This window comes from Cynocephalus volans, chromosome X (genome assembly GCF_027409185.1).
Source record: "Cynocephalus volans isolate mCynVol1 chromosome X, mCynVol1.pri, whole genome shotgun sequence".
NCBI classification, from domain to species: domain Eukaryota; kingdom Metazoa; phylum Chordata; class Mammalia; order Dermoptera; family Cynocephalidae; genus Cynocephalus; species Cynocephalus volans.
The window spans coordinates 151685842-151695727 of NC_084478.1; positions in this window are offsets into that span (position 1 = coordinate 151685842).

A 9886-nucleotide genomic window follows, 5' to 3' on the forward strand; every position below is an offset into this window, starting at 1 on the left:
TATTTATACCTTTGTGATTGCCTATAGTGTTACTTTTATAAACAAGGAAAAGAAATACTATGGTGTTTGTAAAAGAATGAAGTCCTTTGAGACTCATAGGATATATAGCTTGAATTCATGCCCTCCACAGTCCACCACAAAAAAGGAGTGGAATAGATTTGGCAATATTCTCAGAAGAACAAGACCAACTTGGCTGCTGTCACAGCAATCCAGGGAAGGGAGATGAGGACCTGCAGCTGTGAGATGGAAATGAGGGAACAAAAACTCAGAGGGATCAAGGGGATAGACTTGACAGGAAATGGATGTTTTCAGCAAATGGTTGTTGAACGGAAGGAAGAAGGAAGAGTCCAAGTGATTCTTGCTGCTTGTGCTTTCAGGCTCATGTTCATGAAGTCTGTGCCCAGACCTAATTCCTGAAGTGTTTCACCTATATTTTCCCTTAGTAATTTTACAGTTTCAGGTCTTATACTTAAGTCCTTAATTCATTTTGAATTGATTTTAGTATATGGTGAGAGGTGCATGTCTAGTTTCATTCTTCTGCATATGGATATCCAATTTTGCCAGCACCACTTGTTGAAGAGGCAGTTTTTTCCCCAATGTAGATTTTTGTTGCCTTTGTCCGATATCAGATGGCTGTAAGCCTGAGTGGTGATTTCTGGATTGTCAATTCTCCACTGGTCTGAGTGTCCATTTTTATGCCAGTACCATGCTGTTTTGGTTACAATAGCTTTGTAGTATAATTTGAAGCCAGGTAATGTTATGCCACTGGCTTTATATTTTTGCTCAGAATTGCTTTGGTTATTCGGGTCTTTTGTTGTTCCATATGAAAGTTAAGATTGTTTTTTCCATTTCTGTGAAGAATGTCTTTGGTATTTTGATGGGTATTGCATTGAGTCTGTAGATCACTTTAGGTAGCATACACATTTTCACAATGTTAATTCTTCCAATCCAAGGCATGGAATATCTTTCCATCTTTTTGTGTCTTCTTTAATTTCTTTCAGTAGTGGTTTGTATTTCTCATTGTAGAGATCTTTCACCTCCTTGGTTAAATTGATCCCCAGGTATTTTATTTTTTTCATGACAATTGTAAATGGGCTTACTTTCTTTATTTCTCTTTCTGTTAGTTCATTATTTGAGTATATAAATGCAACTGATTTGGGGGCATTTATTTTGTTGTCCTGCAACATTACTGAAGTTATTAACTGGCTCTAGGAGATTTTTGATAGAGTCTTTAGGTTTTTCTATATATAGTACCGTGTCATCTGCAAATAGAGACAGTTTGACTTCATCTTTTCCAATCTGGATTTCCTTTATTTCTTTCTCTTTCTGATTGCTCTGGCTAGAACTTCCAGCACTATATTAAATAGAAGTGGTGAGAGTGGGCAAACTCATCTTGTTCCTGTTCTTAAAGGTTCTTAAAGGAAAGGCCCTCAGTTTTTCCCCATTCAGAATGATATTGGCATTGGGCTTCTCATAGATGGCTTTTATTGTGTTGTGATACTTTCCCTCTATACCTAATTTGTTGAGAATCTTTATCATGAAGTGATATTGAATTTTGTCAAGTGTTTTTTCTGCATCTATTGAGAAAATCATATGGTTCTTGTCCTTGACTTTGCTGATGTGGTGTGTCACATTTATTGACTTGCATATGTTGAAACATCCTTGCATCCCTGGGATGAATCCCACTTGATGATGGTGTATAATTTTTTGGATGTGTTGCTGTATTTTGATTGCTAATATGTTGTTAACGATTTTTGCATCTATGTTCATCAGGGATATTGGCCTGTAATTTTCTTTTTATTGCTGAGTAGTATTTGATTGTATGAATGTATGATAGTTTAGCCATTCTTCTGTTGATGGACACCTAGTCTGTTTCTTGTTTGGGCTGTTATGAATAAAGCTGCTATGATCATTTTTATACAAGGATTTTTGTAAACTTAAGCTTTTATTTCTGTTGAATAAATTTCTAGAAGTAGAATTGCTGAGCCATAAGATATATATATATCTATAAGAAACCATCCGTGTTTTTGTCAACATTTGGTGTTGTCACTCTTTTTCATTTTAGCTATTCTTGTGAGTATGTAGTGGTATCTCATAGAAGTTTAAATTTTAATTTATTTGTTGGCTAACAATATTCATTGGCCATTGGTACTCTTCTTTAAGAAACGTGTTTGAGTGATTTTTCATTTTTAAAAAATTGGTTTCTGTTTTTATTACTGAGTTATAGAATTTCTTTACATATTTTGGATACAAAACTTTTATCAGGTATATGTGATGTAAATATTTCTCCCAGTTTTTGGCTTGCCTATTTAAGGTATCTTTTGATGAGCATCAGTTTTTCCATTTTGATGAAGTCCAATTTACTGATTCTTTTCTTCTACAATTAGTGTTTTCTGTCTCCTGTCTAAGTAGTCATCAACTGTCCCAAGGTCATAAAGAAATTATTTTATGTTTTTTTTCCAGGAGCATTATAACTTTACTTTTTACATTAAAATGTATGATACCTTTCACATTTATTTTGTGTATTGTGTTGAGTAAAGAGTCAAAGTTCTTTTTTTTTTCTTCTTTGACTTCCATATAGATACCAGTTTTGCTAGTACCTTCTATTGAAAAGACTATTTTTCCCTCATTGAATTGCTTTGAAACTTATTCTTAATTTCACTAGGCACTGCTAGATTGTTCAGAAGGGCTGCACAGGCTTAACCCCCCACCAGGGGAGTACAAGGATTTGCTTTCATCCTCCATATTTTCCCAACTGTTTGGTTATCCAGCATTCTAACTTTGACAATGTGGTGGATCCAGAATTATTTCTCATTGTTGCTTTCATTTGCATTCATCTAATTACTTAGGAAGTAGAGCATCTCTTCATACACTTTTAGTCATTTTGGCTTCCCCTTATGTGATTTGCCTTTTCAAGTTCTTTGACCATTTTTTTCTATGGTGTTGCCTGTTTTTTCAGGTTGTTGTGAAGGAATTCCTTTTGAATTTTAAATTCTGAATATTAGTTTTTTGTCAATTTTATACATTGAAATAATCTCTCAGCCTATCACCTGACTGTTAGTTTTATCCATGGTATCTTTATTTGACTTTGGTTATTTAAGCAACAGTAAACCTTAAAGGACATTTACTCACCCATATTTCCCATTTTTCACAGTTTCTTTTTGTATTTACTTCTCTGTGTTATCAGTTTTCTTAGTTGCAAGCAAGAGGAGATAACTCTGGATGGATGATTAGAAAGAAAGTTATTAATTAAATATTGGGTGGGCACCAGGATTGTTGAGAAGGCGTGTTTCACTTATGTTGAGTGAAATAAGCCAAGCACAGATGGATAAATACCACATGTACTCACCCATAAGTGGGAGCTAAGAGAGAAAGAAGGAAGGAAAGAAAGACCACAGTGGTGTGTTGTACTTGCAGAGGGAGAGAGCACACCTAGGGATAAAAAGTGGAGTAGGGGAAAGGGCGATGGGGAGGGAGGTTGGGGATAATTGGGTGGGGGACACAGGGTACAAATGCAATTTGTGGTAATGGGAATGCTGCCAGTATGGATCTGGCCATCATTTCTTGGGCATGAATGGTGACAATCGGCTTTGTATCTCATGAATATTCATAAATAATAATAAAGTATAAAAAAAGAAAAAAGAAAAAAAAGAAGGTGTGTTTCAGTAGTTCATTCCTTTTTATTGCTGAGTAGTATTCCATGGTATGGATGTACCACAGTTGATTGAACTCTTTGCCCATGGAAGGACATATGGGTTATTTCTTGCTTTTGGCTATTATAAATAAGCGGGTATGAACTTTCGTGCACAGGTTTTTGTGTGAACGTAAGTTTCCATTTCTCTGAGATATATGCCTAGATGTGTGGTTGCTGGGTCATGTGATAGTTGCATGCTTATGTTTGTAAGAAACCATCAAACTGCTTTCCAGTGTGACTATTATTTTACATTCCCACCAGTAATGTATGAGTGACCCAATTTTTCCAAATTCTTGCCAGCATTTGTTGTTGTCACTATTTTTTATTTTAGCTATTCTGGTATGTGTGTGATTTTTCACTGTAATTCTAATTTACATTTCCCTGATGGCTAATAATGTTGAAGATCTTTTCATGTGCTTATTTCCTACCTGTATATCCTCTTCATTGGATACCTGTCCATAAATTTTGCCTATTTTCTAATTGGATTGTTTTCTTACTGTTGAGTTTTGAAAGTTCTCTATGGACTTTAGATACTAGTCCTTTGTCAGACATGAGGTTTGCAAATATTTTTTCCCAGTCTGTAGCTTGTCTTTTCATCCTCTTCACACGGGCTTTTTCTGGGCAAAAGTTTTTAATTTTGATGAGGTACAATTTGTCAATTTTTTTCTTTTATGAACCATACATTTGGTGTCAAGTCTAAGAACTCTGTTTCATACTAAATCCTAAAGGTTTTCTTCTATGTTTTTCCCTCAGAGTTTTAGAGTTTTATATTTTATATTTAAGTCAATGATACTTTTTGAATTAGTTTTTGTGTAAGGTGTGAAGGTTTGAGTTCCTTTCTTGTATATGAATGTTGAATTATGCCAACACCATTTGTTGAAAAGACTATCTTTCTTCGTTGAATTATTTTTGGCACTTTTAAAAAAAATCAAATGTCAGGGCTGGCCCATGGCTCACTCAGGAGAGTGCAGTGCTGACAACACCACGCCAAGGGTTAAGATCCCCTTAACGGTCATCTTTAAAAGAAAAAAGAAAATCAAATGTCCGTATTACTATGGGTATATTTCTGGATTCTCTACTCTGTTCCATTGATCTATGTGGCTATCCCTATGCCAATACCACATTGTCTTGATTACTATTAGGTAGTGTAGTAACTCTAACTTTGTTTTGCTTTTTCAAAATTGTTTTTATTCTACTTCCTTTGTCTTTTCATTGTTTTAAAATCAGGCTGTCTATATCTACAAAAAATGCTGCTGTAATCTCAATTGGTATTGCATTAAATCTGTAAGTCAGTTTATGGAGAATTGACATTTTTTATTATGTTAGGTTGTCCAACCCATGAATATGGTATGTCTATCTATTTATTTAGGTTTTGTTTGATTTCTTCCATCAGAGATTTATGGTTTTCAGATCTTATACATGTTTTGTTAGATTTACGCCCATGTATTTCATTCTTTGTAGCTATCGCACATGATATTGTTTTTCTAAATTCAGCTTCCAATTGTTTATTAGTCATATATAGAAATGCAATTAACTTTTCTATGTAGAAATTTTTAAAATATATTTTATCTAACATTTTAGTTGCCTTTAAGTAGAAAGTTAATCTGAATACCTAGTCCATCACATTACAAACATGGAAATAGTCTTCCCCTTTTCAAAATATAAAACATTCACTCATCTCCATTCTGCTGGCATTTCTACTATTCTTTATGATTACTTAAGATCATTGAAAATTATTCAACAAGCATTATTTAGTACCAACTTTGTGTCAGCAATTCAAAGAATGAATTAACTCAGCAAACGTTTACTGAGTATTTTGTACCATGCACTGGGCTAGATTCTGAAGATTCAACATATTTTATCTCCTCTAGAGATTACAATACATTTTAACAATCTCAATGGTACATTCTCTTGGTGTCCTCATGTGACTCATCTGGGTCAAGAGATAAACTTATTTAGGGCAATTTAAGTGTTCCCTTATGCTCACCTTATTCTCTTGACCTTTGGTGATCTCTTAACAACATTGTTTTTTCTCTCCTTTGCAATCTGCAGAGCAAACTCTTCTTTAGAGATGATGTAAACAAAACAAGAGTTGATTCATTCTACTTTTCCTATATCCTATGTTAATAAGTACATCACCTGCTTCAAGTAGGGATATCCTCTCCTTGTTCTTGCTCTGAACATACAAAAGGAAAAAATAAATAAATAAGTAAAAAACACCTTTTGAGTCATTAGCATTTTTGAAGTCTACAACTCACTCTGGGCCTTAGTCTTTCCAAAATAGTCCTTCTAAATCCATACTATGCTTTTGCATCCATCTTTGATTGGATATCCTTCCATTGTTCTAACTATCCTTAAAATGTGAATTCACCAGAGATTTCCCTGTGTAGTGACATCAATTTGTATAACTGTTCTTTTCCTTTACTCCCTCATTCATGCAAATACATTTTTATTGTGGAATGCATCATTCTGGACCTTCAATGTCTAACAGAAATAAAATGTGAACCAAATATGTAATTTAAAATTTTCTAACAACCACATTAAAAGCAAACAAGAAACAAGGGACATTAATTATAATGATATCTTTAACCAAATATATTTAAAACATTATCATTTCAACATGCAATCAATATAAAAAACTATTGAGATATTTCACATACTTTGTTTCCATACTAAGTCTTTGGAATCCACTGTGCATTTTATACTTAGAGAACATCTTTGAACTAGCCAAAATGCAAGTGTTCAGTAATTGCATGTGACTATCATTATTGGACAATGTAATTCTAGGCATTGGAGATACAGCTTAAATAGGACAGATATGTTTCCAAATCTTATGGAGTTTATAATATAGCGAGAGAGGTAAACCAGTGGGGGTCAACTATGCTTTCAACAAATATTCTTTTAGGACTGCTATGTGCTGGTTGCCCGGTGCAAAAAGATACGATCCATTATAAGGTCAAAGAAGGCAGCAACCATATCTTCCATGTTCACCATCATATCCCTAAAGTTTCAGCATGTAGTAGATAATCAGTAAATATTTCTTGAATGGATTATAGTTTTTGAGATCCTATCATCCTCTCAAGCCATTTTTCCTTTTGGAATACCAGCTGAAGCATATTCTTTCAACTTCACGTGAGTTACCATATGACCCAGCAATTCCACTCCTAGGAATATTCAAGAGAAATGAAAACATGTTTGCACAAAAAACCTGTACATGAATGTTCACAGTAGCATTATTCATAATAGCCAAAAAGTGGAAACAACCTAAATGTCCATCACCTCATGAGCGGATAAATAAAATTTTACAATGGGATATTACTTAGTCATAAAAATGAATGAAGTACTGACACATGCTACATTGTGGATAAAGTTAAAAAACATTAAGTTAAAGAAGGCAGACACAAATGATCACATACTATATGTGAGATACTGGACATTTTTATTCAATGTCCAGAACAGGCAAATTCATAGAGATAGAAAGTAGATTAGTGGTTGCCAGGGGTCAGGGGAAAGGAAAAATGAGAAGTGTATGTTATTAGGTACGGGGTTTCTTTTCAGGATAATGAAACTATTTTATTATAATTGATTGTAATGATGGTGGCACATGTCTGCGAATGTACTAAAAATTTTGCACTTTAAATGGGTTCCTTTTATGGTGTGTGAATTATATCTCAATAAAGCTGTTATATATTTTAAAAAGAAAGAAAGAAAAAGACATGGAGTCAACACCACCATCACCCCCAAATAGCCAAGACAATTTTTAAAAAGAAAAATTAAGAAGGCATTTTACCCACAAGATACCAAGACATACTATAAAGCTACAATAATTAAGTAACCGTGGTGCTTGTTCAGGATTAGGTGAGCAAAGTAGTAGACAAAAAAAAATAGAAAGCCCGATAATTAACCCATGCTCATGTGGAAATTTGGTTTATGATAGAGATAGTATTTCAAATCAACAAATGAGGTCCAGATAACTGGCTATCCATCTGGAAAGAGGTAGATCACTACCTTATACCATACACAAAAATAAATTTCAGAAGAGATGGATTAAATCCTTATGTATATAAAAACCAAACTAAAAATGTATTAGAAGAAAATGTAAGAGAATATGTTTTTGACTATGGGCTAAAGAATATTTTTGTATTCTTTAAATGACTAAAACAACAACAACAACGACCAAAACCATAATTAGGCTTCTTTATATTGCATCCCAGAATTAGGCAGGTTTACTGTAGTAGACACTGCCACCCCATCCTCCAGCTCCTGGGAGTGCTGCTGCTAACAGCTTACAACTGCAACCTTCTCCAGAGACTTGCCCTCGGCTCTTTTAGTTTTCATTACTGCAGTAATAAATTGCTGCAATCTTGGTGGGTTCAAACAAAACACTTTTATTATCTGACAGTTTTGTACGTCAGAAGTCCAACCTTGGTATCACTGGGCTAAAATCAAGGTGTCAGCAGCACTGTGTTCCTTTCTGGAGACCCTAAGAAAGAATCCGTTTCCTTGCCTTTTCCAGCTTCTAGAAGCCACCTGCATTCTTTGGCTTATGGCCCCCCTTTTCCATCTTCAAAGTCATTAACAGCAGGTTAAGTCCTCACATCATATCTTTGACCCCTTCTCATGCTTTTCTCACCCACTTTTAAGAACTCACGTGATTGATTTTATTGATCCCATCTGGATAATCCAAGATAATCTCCCCACTCAAGGTTTGCGCTCTTAGTCACATCTGCAAAGTCCCTTTTGCCATGTAAGGTAACATATTCATAGGTCCCAGGGATTATAACATAGAAACCTTGGGTGGGGGGCATTATTTTGCTTATGTTGGGGAAATATAATTGCTATGGTCTGAATGTACCCCCCAAATTCATGTCAAAACTTAATCACTGGGCCAGGCCCGTGGCGCACTAGGGAGAGTGCGGCGCTGGGAGTGTAGCAGCGCTCCCGCCGAGGGTTCGGATCCTATATAGGGATGGCCGGTGTGCTCACTGGCTGAGTGCGGTGCGGCCAGTCACAAAAAAGACAAAAAAAAAAAAACAACGAAAACTTAATCACCAATGTGATAGTATCAAGAGGCAGGGGCTTTAGTCCCTTATAAATGTGCTTGAGGAGTGGGTTTTCCCCATTCTTTCCTTTCCTCATGTGAGGACACGGCATTCGTTCTTTCCAGAGGACAGAGCAACAAGGCACCATCTTAAAAGCAGAGAGCAACCTTCACCATACATCAAACCTGCCGTCGCCTTGATCTTAAACTTCTCAGCTCCAGAACTGTGAGAAATAAATTTCTGTTCTTTTTAAATTACCTAATCTCAGGTATTTTGTTATAGCAGTACAAATGGATTAAGACAATAGTTAAAAACAAAATCTTCTTCTAACCCAGAAATCCTCTCTACAAAGGTAATAGATAAAGAAAACATTTTTATTATTGAATAAACAATAAACCAGAATGTGATTCACATAATAGGCAATCTTCTAAGAGATTGAAAGAACAGAAAGAAATAACTAGAAAGAAAAAATAAGTAGTCTTCAAGTTAAAGGGCTTTGACAGCATCATTTGTTAGACATATTTTATCTTAACTTTACCTGGTAATTGAGGTGACCATTAGCAGGTGCTATGGTTTGAATATACGTGGCCCTCCATATTTTACATGCTGAAACCTAATCACCAAGGTGATGATATTGAAAGGTAGGGCCTCTGGGAGGTGATTAGGTCATAGGGTTCCTTCCTCATGGGTGAGATTAGCTCCTTTATAAAAGGGCTTGAGAAAGTGGGTCAGCCCTTTTTGCCTTTCTGCTCTTTAGCCACATGAGGACAATGTTTATTTCCCACAGAGGATGCAGCAACAAGGCATCATCTTGGAAGTGGAGACCAGGCCCTCACCAGACACCAAACTCAATGGTGCCCACATTTTGGACTTCCCAGCCTTTGGGACCATAAGAAATAAATTTCTATTGTTTATAAATTAGCCTATCTGTAGTATTTTGTTACAGAAGCACAGACGATGACACCAAATTACTATTAACATTTTGTTAGTTAATTGGCTTTATTGAGAGGAAAAATAGGTTTTTCACATCTTTTTTTTTTGACCGGTAAGGGGATCGCAGCCCTTGGCTTGGTGTTGTCAGCACCACACTCAGACAGCGAGCGAACCGGACAACCCTATATAAGATCCGAACCCATGGCCTTGGTGTTAT